We start from the raw sequence: 12,919 nt of genomic DNA on the forward strand, positions 1-12,919 counted from the left end.
TAAGATTGTTTATTATGCAGTGGCTGTGATGGCGCTGACGTCGCACATGCCAAAATGATTCTTTTTATAGAATTCGAAAACAAATCAGCTTAAAAACCCTTACTTAGTTTGTTTTCTTGATTAGATCTACTTACAAGACCAAACCAAAACAATTGCGCTTAACCTCTTCTATTTAGGCCAATTCTGCCTATCTGCATGCTTCCTAGCAGCTTGGCGCAATTGTAATGTCGAAAAGACCTAAAAATAATTGATCCGTATATTGCTTCTATTGTAGTGGTGTTTACACAACGTTTCTCATCTGATAGTTAAATTTGTAAACGTTACTTCAGAGGCCCGGCAACCAGTTCGAAACGAGGTGTGTCAACACCTGGATTGGAACCTAGACCTTCGCGTGTCCCTAAGTTCAGCAGGTCATCACGTTACCCACTGCGATATTTTGGGGACAACTATGATAGAGCTTGATTGACTAATTTCTCGTAACGACGTTATTGCTAAAAATAAATTTTTGCCTAGACAGCGATGCACGACCATCCGTAAGCATAATGGTTGTTATCAATATCAGTAGCCATAATGATTTTAGTTATCTGTTATTCTCGCCCGTTTTGATTCTCCTTTTAAAATGCTGTCAAAAAGTACGATTTGTGAGTGTTCCCCACCTGCATCCACACCCTTTGTTTTCTATGATTAATTTGTCAACGGTTTACTGAACATCCGCATGCATGAAATATATAATTTTAGTTTGATCGCTACTGAAGTGAAACGTTCATTTTGATTTTTGTGAAAACCGTAACATTAAACACAATTCCTATCTCAGCCGTCCAATTGGAACCAGCCGGCCAGCCGCATTAGCAACGGCATTCTTTGACTTACGTTTAGACACAAGTTACGTCAAAGTTACCGAAGTGAACTAGGAAACTGCTGCTGATCTTGCTCCGGGTGCTGTTGTCGTCGTAGCTGCTGTAGTGCAATCACTGTAGAACTATAGCGAGGGAGTCGGGATGAACAGCTTATCGTACTGAGGCTTAGATTGCAAGCCGACTATTAACCTGTTCCGCTTTTGCAGCGGAGGTAATCTGGCCACTAGCGTCCACTGGAGGATTCGGCGACGACAGCGGCGGTCTCGAGGCCTCGCTTCAGTGCGCAGTGGCGGCTGTCTATTTGTTGAGGAAACAACGCTCGAATGATCAGCTTGGGGCCACGACGACCTCACTCGGACCGCTTCGACAACGCTAACAGAGAAGACGCAGAAATTTGAAAAATATACAAATTTAATGTTGCCAAGAAGATAGGAATACTCATCCAGCGAAACGAGCAGAGTCAAAATGTAAGCGGAAGGGGGCAAACGAGCTTTTTGGGATAGCAGCAACAATGCAGCTGTTGCTAATACTGGCATCAATCACGACGGTGATGATATGACGAAGCGTAACGATGGCTGACTCACAGTTCTCTACGTATAACATGTCAGTTTTCTTCTCTCCTCTCTCTCTCCCCTCTCTCTCTCTCTCTCTCTCTCTCTCTCCCTCTCCCTCTCCCTCTATATATATATGTATATATTGCTTCTTCATTGCTACTTGCAGCCACTGTTGTCGGGGCTAACGGCAGATGCTGATTGCGAAGATCGAAAGACGCGCTCGGCAACAGGAAGCGCAAAACTGCTACTACTTCTGCTTCTGTTAGAGCCAAAAATAGAGCGCCAATATTTTTGTTCGTATGCGTCTGAATGTTGGCAAGTTTACAACTGCATGCAATAGTGACTACGGTTGTGTTCAAGCTAGAGGAACGCCTACGCTAGCCTGCGTAATATCACGCCATGTAACTTTAAAGCCGATAGGAAAACTCGTCAATTATTATACGATTAAGGTGTCTGAAGCCGTAATCGTATGACTGTCGCCGGCAATAACATGAATGATCAGCTTGGCATGCCGTTAGCTAAACGAGCCATATAGCGGATCAGAAGCGCACTACTTGTCGCTGTGCGATCACATCAACGCACTAAATGACTGCTGGAAAGCTTTCATCAGAGGCTGTACTGCTGTGGTTATTTTCACAAATTGATCTGTAGCAACAGTGATCGGGGAAATCGAAAGCCGAGTACGTAAAAGAAAGGTAGTGAGCTGCAATATCGACGCGGTAGCATTTCCAGTTGTCATCTTCTCCGTGTGCCAATACCAAAAGCGGGTTCAGCACATAACGCAATAACGGATAGTCAATCGTGAAAACATTGAGACTCATCGAAAATCGATGCTCGTACTCTAACCAAACGGAATCTTCAACGATCGTTCCTGTTCTTACTGTTTGTCTCTATGATTAACTGCAAAAATCGCGACTTTCAGGTTCAGTGACAAATGCTCACAAAAAGAGATATGCGCAGATTCTCACTTTTCGCTTAGAAAAAGATAAAGTAGATAATAGCGCAATGGTACTTCAGCGTTTCGATACTCGTAAGCAACGTCTTGATCCGTCAAGGTAGTACATTTGATTCACATGACATAATAGGCGGCTACCCGGTTCATGCACTTATGGCATGCTTAGTTTGGGTCTAAGGCTTGTACCTATCTACTAGTTTTACCTCGATTTGTTGAAGTTTTTGCTATCGGCTGTAAGCACTACGCTTTGACTGAGTAAGCATCACATTCTACGCTGCGTCTTTCAATACTGAGCATTCATTAACGTAAAATTAAAAAATAAAATGGACATATTTACATGCATGCAAGATGACGCTTAGCAGTATAACCATCTCTACGATTATATCATTGCATAAGTTGCATTAGCAATTACGATTTCACACAATTGAAGTCCTTGCGGGTCGGGCGTCAGCAATCCTAATTGGCCTAAAGATATCTAACTTACCCGGCAAGATGGAAGATAGCTTCTCTAGCCTCTACCAATGTTGTTCCAAGTTAACTGTACCTAATGTAACTAATGTTAACTGTACCTAAATAGTAAATGTGATCGTCAAATGCTACAATTGTCATAGTTACAACTTTAATTTTAAACTTGGCAGTTTTAGATACCTTGAGCTAGCCAGGTGAGCTATCGTAAAAAATGTCGTTTTTCAAATTCGACAATATCCCTCTCAGCATAGGTGTTCAACCTGTCTTGGAATGTTAAAGGCAAAGGTACAAATTCCTGCCCATGTATTCCTGCCCATGTCATAGTGAGTATTCCTGCCCATGTCATAGTGAAAAATATAATATATAGGTATCATTAAAGTTAATATTGGTTGAAATGTATTTGTTGATCGTGTGGGTTATTGGATGTATCATTTTCCATTTACTTAAACTATTTTATAGTATTAAAATGGGCAGGTTGCAACTTTAGACACTATTCTACCAACAAAAGTTTCTCTCAGCTCTTCCCTCAACTTTGATCCTATATGTTTTGGATACATCTGTTTTTGTCCCTGGGCAGACATGTCATGATTTTCCCTTTTCATGAAGAGGGAGGTTATCGTGGAAGTATATAGCGTCAATAGATGCTTGCCTTCAAAGGTTCATGATATACTGGATTGGCCAGGATGCTATCTCTTGCAAATGATAGGTAGTGGACTGAGGATGAGCTCAGGATAAGCGCGAGCATTTCAGAATAGAAGTTACTTCTGTCCTGCGTACAAGACGGCAACGCGATTGTTGGGGGTTGGCCCTTCAAAAAATTTGCGTTACAGGCTCCAGGAGTCACCTAATACTAAGTTGTAAATAAAATTGTTTGCATTTATGCTTACGCGGTTTTAGGTTCCTCGTCATGTATGAGTGTCGTTCGGGTTCGTGGTGGCACATCATTGCATTGGGTGTACACCAAGCATACAAACCGCCTTATTTCTGTTTAGGACTATTAATACGAGTATGATTTATAGAGCCGCCGTCTAGGTAATTGTACTTTAAAGTTCAAGTAGCAATGCTTGTTTAAAGAAAAACAATTATAAAAGAAAATGAAAAAATTAAAAGCAGGTGTAGACCTAGCTTATTATGCGTCATATAGGAGGAAATCACGTCTCTTCTGTTGCGCCTTTACTCCTCTGCACCGATTCTGCCGGGACGAGAACGCCGAACCCGAGGGGTTAAGCGTGCACACATCTATTGCACACTGCGATAAATTTAGCTAGCTGCCTTTGATCATAGCTAGTTTTCTAATTGAATAGTAGCAATGTTCAAATATGAAAAGCTGAAGATTAACGTTACGCAGATCTTATCTGTATTAAAACAAAAAAGAATCGTATGAAGAGATGAACCTAATGAAATTGTCTTGGAGATATATCGTACTGCTTACTTCAAAAGGGTATCTATGCAATTTGCTGCAATTATGATAGAAAATGTTCGGTGCGCTCGCAAAACGGCACACGGATTGTGTGGAATCGTCGAAACTGGGCTACGATAAACTTCAAAGGCACACCTCAGCTTTTAGCCGAGAAAGAACAGAAATCTTACTATCAGAAGAAGTTCGATACGCAACAACTGCTCGTTTCCTTTCACCGTGTCGGGTAATAGATTCAGCTATTCGATTGTCACCATCAGTATACTACCGATTACCTCTAGATGGCCTAGACGTATATATGTGAAGAGGGAAGCAGTAAGATAAGCGAAAAGGCAACAACTCTAATGACAACAAAACGTTAGCAGAAAAATGGCCTTGGAAGGCAGCTTCAGCGAAGCTGAATAACTGGTTGGTCGACTAGTAATCTTTCTATCTAAACGAATTTTGAAACTGGACAACAAGAAAAGCGCGAGCCGACAAGTAACGACTGATGCCCACTAACAGAAGACAAACACCGCTCCAGCGGCCGCTGCTACCGCCGTCGCCATCTTACTTTGTGTATCGTATAGACGGCCATGTGGACGCTGTTTCAACATTCAACAGTTCCCGTTCCGAAAAGAAGCAAATGATTGGAAGCGAGGAAGGCTGACGGACACGGTCTACTTTTTGTCGATCGTCTTCATCCTATCTGCGAACAAAATGGGGCGGTCCGCCAACACCTAAGTTGAGCGTTGAATACTTTGTTTTTTTTTGCGATTTCTCGTTTCGCCTTTGTTTTTTTTTTGCTTGTTATCACTTCATTAGACCAACCGCTCGCCTAGATACGCATTGACAGCTGTTCTCGTTGTCGGCACGAGTCGATGGCTAGCTGAAATCGCTGGGGCAATTTGTGTTATTTACACTCACAGGCACACCAACAAACATTGTAAAACTCGTACAGGTTTTTATTTCTCCTTACTGCAACTGGTCTTGCATTTAACTTTTGCCTTGTCCCGTACACCCCCTTGCCCCCCATTCTGTTTGGTTTGAAGAGTCTGTGTTCGAATCGGCGCTTCTGGGTGTGCGACAGTATGCTTTGCACATTTTGGCGCGTAAATTTGTCTTTGTTTTACCGTTATATGTGCGTACCAACGTGACTGCGCGTTTGTGTTGACATGTGGGTGTCGGCCTCTGTCAGACGCTTCGTGAACACAACAGGGCAAGCTTTAAGATGTCTGAGGGATCATTTGTATTAGTTCACGCACTTCTTCTATTATACTTTCGTCACATGGCACGAGTAGGAGTTTGCTTTGTTCAGGTTTTACTGGATACTTTTCGAAGCATCAAGTAGGCAAGTAAGCAAGCGATTGGAAAAAAGATCTGGTAAACAGCTGTTCTCTTTTGAGAAGACACCAACCAAATTGTTAATTTGCCTTGGACCATTCTTATTACTGTTCTATGCCACACTGCTAGAAGGCGGAAAGGTTCTTTTGACAAGCTAGAAGATTCCAGTTTTGGCCGGAACCTTGCAGTGGACTGATTCCCCACTGTGTGTTCGTACCGATTCCTCATTCGGCGAGCGAGCGCTTTAGTGAATGAAACTTTTCCTCGACCAATTTTATTGTTATAAGTACCGACGGATCCAATGGTCGAACGAAGCGCCCAAAAAGAAGGACTAATCAAACGTTACGTAACTTCGTTTCATCTTGGCATGTGCAAGCCTTTTTATCAAGGACTGGGGCTGCATTGTCAAGGGTTCCATTCACTGAAGCCATGCATTCATTCAAAATGATCTGTGAGCACATGCTTCTGACCACCTGACCGATGGCGCTATTAATAATAGGTAACTATTTTTTTCCCTTTTGCCGTTAATCCCACGTCATCAGTGTTGTTCATTCACTGCTTCGATATGATTTCTATCAATTTAAATTTTTAGCAGCCGTTTCATTAAACTTTAGCACAGACGTTGCCGTACGTGCCTACTCATCTCCACACCTATGTGAGCATACACATGGTCCACTAGCGGCTCTAGCGAGTGCTCGTGCTTTCTTTCCCACTGCCCGATAGTCCCATATAGCTCGTATGGCATTCGCGTGCAACGTTTACGTCTTACGTCTCGCAACTCGTCGCTAGCTTATGCCATCACGACAGTACGTATTAGCAAATGCGCGTTTGCTCCAGATCGCTACGTGTACGACCTGGCTGTGGTAAGGCGCTGAGGGACAAGGCCGAAACGACACTTTGTAGATGGACGGCTACTGAATTTTAGTAAGTTGAATATTGTCAACGACCGTAACAAAACTCAGTACGTCGTTCCTAATTCGATTGCTACGTTGTAGTTCTTAGAGGTACGATTGCGGCAGCTGAAGATTTGTCGACTTCCGTCGGTTTATAAATCTCCCAATCCGCAAACGATACGGTTCTAAAAAGAGAGGATGGTGTACGCTTTTCCACAGTTGCCGGTGTGTTGAGGCTGGGAAGCGTCTGGGGGATGTCTTAGAAGTGTGTACAATAACTATTTCCTGTCGAAACACATGTGGCCGAAATAAAGCCGACTCCATCGACAGCGATAGGAGCTGCAGGATCCGTCGAAGGTGTCGCACGGATACGGCCGGTGTCGCAGCAGCTATTGGAGCAGTTGTTGAGTACAACGGCCACACTAGCGCTGATGTAGTTGCCTCTGCTACAGAACGACAGAGAAATAAAGCGGGAAATCCTATTTCTTTTGGTTTGTCCATATTCTCAAGCAGCAGTCCACCTTTGGGCACCATCGTTTCGACATCCGACACTTAGGGCTCACGATGGCATAATAGCAATGTATCTTACTAAATCGTTCATATCAATCACTTGTTTTTCTTTTCGAAAAGCGATCAGTAAATTTGTACGACACTGTATGGCATTGATTGAGTAACCAATGGCAACTGCAAGACAACAACGATTACGCAGAGCAGCCATTGTGAATCGCAACTTACCTATCGTTGTCATAGTATCATCGTAGTAGCTTGAGACCAATGCAACTTTACAAGTACAAGTTTTCATAACGCTACTTCTTCGAACGCTTATACGTAAGTCACCGGTAGTAGTGTTGTAGTCTGAATACTAGCTGAGGAGTTACCGCGTAACTAGAAGTGCTTACTTCTGCCGCAAGCAAAATTATTACAGGGTGAATCAGAAGTAAATAAAAAGCATGTCCACATTTGATAACTTCTTAGGTATTAGAACTCTTTAGGATTGTTGAACTCAACTTTAACTATCTGAAGTTGTTACAATTAAATCTCTAAAAGTCTACAACTCACAATACAAGCCATTCCGATTGACGCAATTGACCCAACAGGTGTAATACAATGGGTGTGTGTCTGCAGCTTATCGCCAGTCTACTTAAGTCTTAGAAATTAGTCTTTTGAAACCTCCTTCAACCAAATGCCCAGTTGGCAATAGTAGATCGCGATGTGCGCACTTAATAAGATATTCTACAGAATTAGAGCTGACATATTATCGTTGTCGGTCAAATTGGAATCGTTTGTGTGCGCATCTCCTCATTGGCACAAAGCTGTGCTTGATTCGACCTATCAGCAACGTACTTAAGCATTAAGAGGCCCGTTCGAAGCTCCCTTAGCTACACATCCTTATTCTAAAGGTTTTATTGAGGCACGCCAAGTACTAATAGGCTTTGAGATATACTCAAACGCTGTGGAAGATTTCAACATAAAATCGTAATATAGCACGGTTTTTTTTTTATACGTCCTATAGCACCACTCCGTTCGCTGTGAAACATTTCTGGTCGACAATCGTACGTAAATGTTAATTTCTGCACGAAAGGTGACTTTTACAAATTTGAGCTCCCAGACAAAAGATGAGCTGTAAGAAAGGCTGAACCCTCTTTACTCTCATCTAAGGTCTCACAGATAGGCCTAATAGAGTCGATCCTAGTCCAGATGATCGTTTGGAACTTCGGCTATACAGTAAAGCCATATAACCTAAGAGTAACGCTTGTGTCTGTCGTACCAAAAGACTTTTGAGGCAGTCATCTATCGGTATTAATATGTAACTGTCCATACGAGGTCTTTGGCCATAGAGGTACAGTCGCATACACAAGAACCTATGTTATTGCAAGATGTAATTTTTTGAGCAAGTCACCTACTCGAAGACCGGCTACGTTGCTGCTATCTAACTGAATTATTTGCCGCCTGCCTATAGCGAAAACTATTTCCATGTAATGAAACCTTAATATAAAAATAAGTCTTCATCACTTTGAGGGATGAAGTAGTCTTCCACACAGAAGTCATCTTCAGTGATGCAGAAATCAGTAGCTTAGAACTTCATGATTCTTTTTACCCGCGTAGCGTCGCCACAACAATATAATAACGAGTGGATCATTTCTCGTGCGCAAATGACTTAAAGTAAGTGGCTTTTTTTCTACGCACCAGACGCTAAACGGTAGATGATTAAGTACAGGCTTTGCAAAGAATTGATTGGATCCTCTAAAAGCACATGCATTATGTGCTTGCTTTGACAAACAGGTAGATAGACGAATGTTTGAAAACGTTTTTTTATTTCAAAAGTGATGGTCGATTAAATATAATTCGATGTCAAGACGCTAGACAAACGATGGGTTTTTCATCTTTACATTTAAGTCCATAGGACTAAAGAAAAACAGTTAGTAGTTATTTTCAATACTTCCAGTTCAGTGATTACTATGTATTTTGAAAATTCTCCGAAATGTTGTAATCAGGTACCTATTTGGAGCTTCGAACGAAAATGCGAAACCCACGAAAAATTTTAGCGAAAGGCCTACCGCCCGGTTGGGAAAGTTAATCGAACCTGCCTATTCTGTCTCTGGCGGTTGGGGTGATCTCTGGGTTCCTCTCGACACGAAACCAGGTCGAAAAAACAAAGAGGCAATGCTCATTCCGTTTCAGCTTTCGAGTTGCAATAGGTCATCTACAGGAGCTACCATCAGAGCAGATTGTGGGAGGACACAATTTCTCGACCAAGAGGATAAACTAAGATAGATTTTAGTGTTGAGCAAATCTAAGGTGACGTATCCCAATCAAGCTACGTCCTCGAGTAGCAGGTGCAGCATTGGGCTGGGTTTCATCGCGCTTTTGCTGTACTGTGGAGTATCTGCTGTTTACGATATTCTTGGATTGCAGGTGCAATTATCCACGACGAGAAGATGAAACCATTGGTTGACAAGACAAGCAGATATCTACCACGACCATTGCTTTAAAGGTCAGACCACGCCATCGTGTGAACAAGCTCTCTAGTGACGTCCTATCGAAGGATACGCAGGCAGACGGATAGACACCGTTGGCTACAGCCACTGTAGCAGACATAACCCGAAGTTTGTTGGCTTGGGCTGGGTCGCGGACTGTCAGTGACCTCCTCGAAGACCCTTATTTATGTCATGTTCCATGCGTCATGGTGAACTGATAGCGAACGATTGAATTGGGAGGACAATGACTCGTCTCAACATAATATACAATAATGATCTAGGTAAGAAAAAACAAGTAGTCGTCGTCGTCGTCGAAGTTGTAATACTTGTAGTAGTGTCAGAAATGGAAAATGAAGCAAAAAAAACCCGACGCTTTTTTTCATCGAACTTCGAAGGACTAGTGCGCTGATCAGGCGTAGAGTCTCTGACACTACAGGCATTCGCTTCCGCTACATCAATGTCACTTTATAATTATTCAGATAATTATAGATATTATGTCATTTCGACGTCGTTGCATTGTCGATGTCAACTTCACCAAATATATAGATTTTAGAGCGAGAACGCCCAATAACATCGTAAACACAGCTGGCAGCTTCTGCAGTATGTATTACTTAGCTTAGGAACTTCAATCGAAAATGCCAATCTTCGTCGGTCGGTGACGGTCGTAGCGTAATCTGGAAAAAAAAGAAGAATTACATTGGCATCTCACTCACAGCAGTACTATTCAGCCCTACAACGCTAACACCCATAGCATGGATATAACATTTCGCCATCGATGAAGCTCCTCCGCTGCGTAAAAATGCTAACTTTGTAGTAATTCTTTATGTACATATCGCTGCTGCTCTACGGATAGGTGCCCAACCTACAAAATCCTCGTGAAATTCTTCACGCTTCATTCCTAATAAAGTGATGTCTGTTACCGCACCCTATGGGCAAAGTTGATTATTTGAAACTGTATGGGGCTGTTATATTTTTCGATAGAAAAAAAATCTGTATTTTTCTGCTTCTCGAATTAAACGTACACAGATGATAAGAAGACGTTATATGTTGCAATATCGCTTTAATCACGGTGCCATGTTCCAGCTATTATCAGGCTTGAATCTATAACAAGTTTAAATACTCACAACAATGTGTTTCGATACTAAATTAGGTGACACAGTAGACCATGACCGCTCAAGGCGAACAGGAAAGCCCGTAGGTTATTAACTTGTTTTTTAATTGTATTTTTACAAGCTGGCCCAAGGTACCCTCTGTACGGTGACCTCAAGCGGTTTTAGTTGTTAGCTTTCTAAATCTCTGTTCTATGATATACTCCAGCGATGCTTACCCAGCGAATATCGGGTTCATTGCACGATGTGGATGAAGCGAGTCTTCTCCGGCGACTTCTGCATCCGTGCATGGCCCTCGATGAAAATAATTTCCGTTTGATCGCGACTCTGCTTTTGCTCCGCATTCGTTCGCGCCATTTTCTCCTGTTGTCTGCCGCATTAGTTATTCTGGATCATTCATTATGGTTAACGTGCTCCTCCTTAGGTATCATAAAATCAATAGCTTTTAAGAACATTCGGCCAGAACAACAAATTTCTTCAGTTAAATGTGTTGAGTTTTACGTCCAGTATTGTTACGTTATTAACAGGCAGTCTAAATGGCTAATTTCTAATACGGACTGAAGTGCGGTTGTGTCCTTATTCGAATTTAGGCTATCCTACGCGTCCTTAAGCTTAGCAATTTGTTTGCTTGTTCCTGTTCATCATTCATGTATCCCCTTCTTGCAATCTCCTTGCAATACGATAGATGAATAAATAAAGAGAGAGATGGTTTAAATTCTTTATCTCGCTGGTTAATTTACCTTAAAGTGTCTGTCATTTATGTTACTTTATTTGTTTTTATCTTGAACAAAAGTTGAGGATTTCGAGGTAAACAGAAAGAAAAATGATACGTTTATGGCCAACGACGGCATAATGCAAAAAAAAACATATAGAATGATATAAACGCAGTTTCTTGTTTACCCTGAAGCACTGAGACGCGTTGCCATAACGACGAATACCCAGACAGACAAACGTACCCAAACAAAAACTACAAGAAAAGCAAATATACATTAAGGTAATATGTGCATGTATGACGTCGCGTTTTGTATGAATTGCCAACATCATAAAACAATTGATTTATCTTTTATAATTCAATATCTGCCCGTGAAAATGTATGTAGCTATTTTATCTCGAATAGCAACGAACTTCCAAACGGTAAATTGGCTAACTTTGTGCATATGTTTACGTTACTTCAAACCTTACCCCTCGCCCCCCTTTCCCCCACCCCCAGGCGTTCAATTGTGGATTTCTTTGAAGTGCTTTGGCTGAAGTGCCTTTATGAATAAAATTATATTTGCCGATGCTTGCGGATTTTCGCTGGGTTTAAGAGAAGGAAAATAAAGGCTTGATAAACAGGTTTTGACTTTACACAGGGTTTGACTGTGACGACGAGCCAAATTCAACAGCGCAATAACAACAAAATAAACCTTTTTTTACTCAAGAAAATCGACTTAACTTCAATGTACTGTAAATCAATCACAGTATTTGCTACTATTTTTAGTGGCTTTTGCTACAATAGACCTTCTGTTTAGCGTATCGTAATATGCAACAGATACTGCCTAAAGCAGTAGTAGTTCAATATGAAGACCATTAGACTTTACCCTATCGCTTGTTTCACAAGGCATTTGGAATAACGCAAATGCAACTTCATTTATGACAACATTTCATATGATTTAATCACGACCCTTGTTTGCCGGCAATTTATCTACTAATTTTATTTCAGTATCTTATATAGAATCTCTTATCTAGTAGATGGGATAGTGGTTAACGATCGATTTTTTCAAGTATAGCACATCAGATATGTATGTACGTGCAATCGTACTAACATGCAACTTTACATTTAATTTAAAAAGTACACTTGACTCGGGGCCTGGCCGCGCAGGGTTCATTTCAAACGAACTCACGGACGTATAAGCCTAAGAAAACGCTGAAATATTCCTTGTCGGAACCATGCCGTTTGCATTGCGTATGTGGGGAATTGTTTGTGCTCTTGTCCTGACAGGCGGAGATTACTGAACGCCCGTCCGATACACTATTAATAAAAATGAATGGAGGACTTTACGACGTTAAGTAGTTGTCGTCACAACTTTTAGCCTTATTTAGTGGAATTTGATTGTTGTGGTGGTGCTGTATCTACGGGCTAAATGGCTTCGAAGAGTGACCTGCATGAGAATAACGCCGCCCGTAGGGCCATGTCATGCGTGTGATGGACTGAAAGTTCCCACTCGACACCTATTAGGAGATTATTCTTTTAGGGTGTCGAATGCAGGACGTCTTGCAACGCACTAAAGCCAGCACTCGGGATTCTCTGGAGTCTTCTGTTGAGGTCGAAGCTTTCCTTTCTTTCGAAGTCGCCTAGTGGAAGTAACAGTTACTGAATCTAAGA

At 41.7% G+C, this 12,919-nt stretch overlaps 1 long non-coding RNA gene across 1 annotated transcript; it reads left to right on the forward strand.

Annotated features, from left to right (window-relative positions):
- The first annotated feature begins 4,810 nt into the window (after window positions 1-4,810).
- On the forward strand, window positions 4,811-10,374 carry LOC111268401 (uncharacterized). The gene is made up of 2 exons (XR_002685200.2): window positions 4,811-6,073; window positions 9,384-10,374. It is a non-coding gene; the product is annotated as an uncharacterized LOC111268401 (long non-coding RNA).
- Window positions 10,375-12,919: the final 2,545 nt, after the last annotated feature.

This window comes from Varroa jacobsoni, unplaced genomic scaffold, assembly GCF_002532875.2.
Source record: "Varroa jacobsoni isolate VJ856 unplaced genomic scaffold, vjacob_1.0 scaffold_1280, whole genome shotgun sequence".
NCBI lineage: Eukaryota > Metazoa > Arthropoda > Arachnida > Mesostigmata > Varroidae > Varroa > Varroa jacobsoni.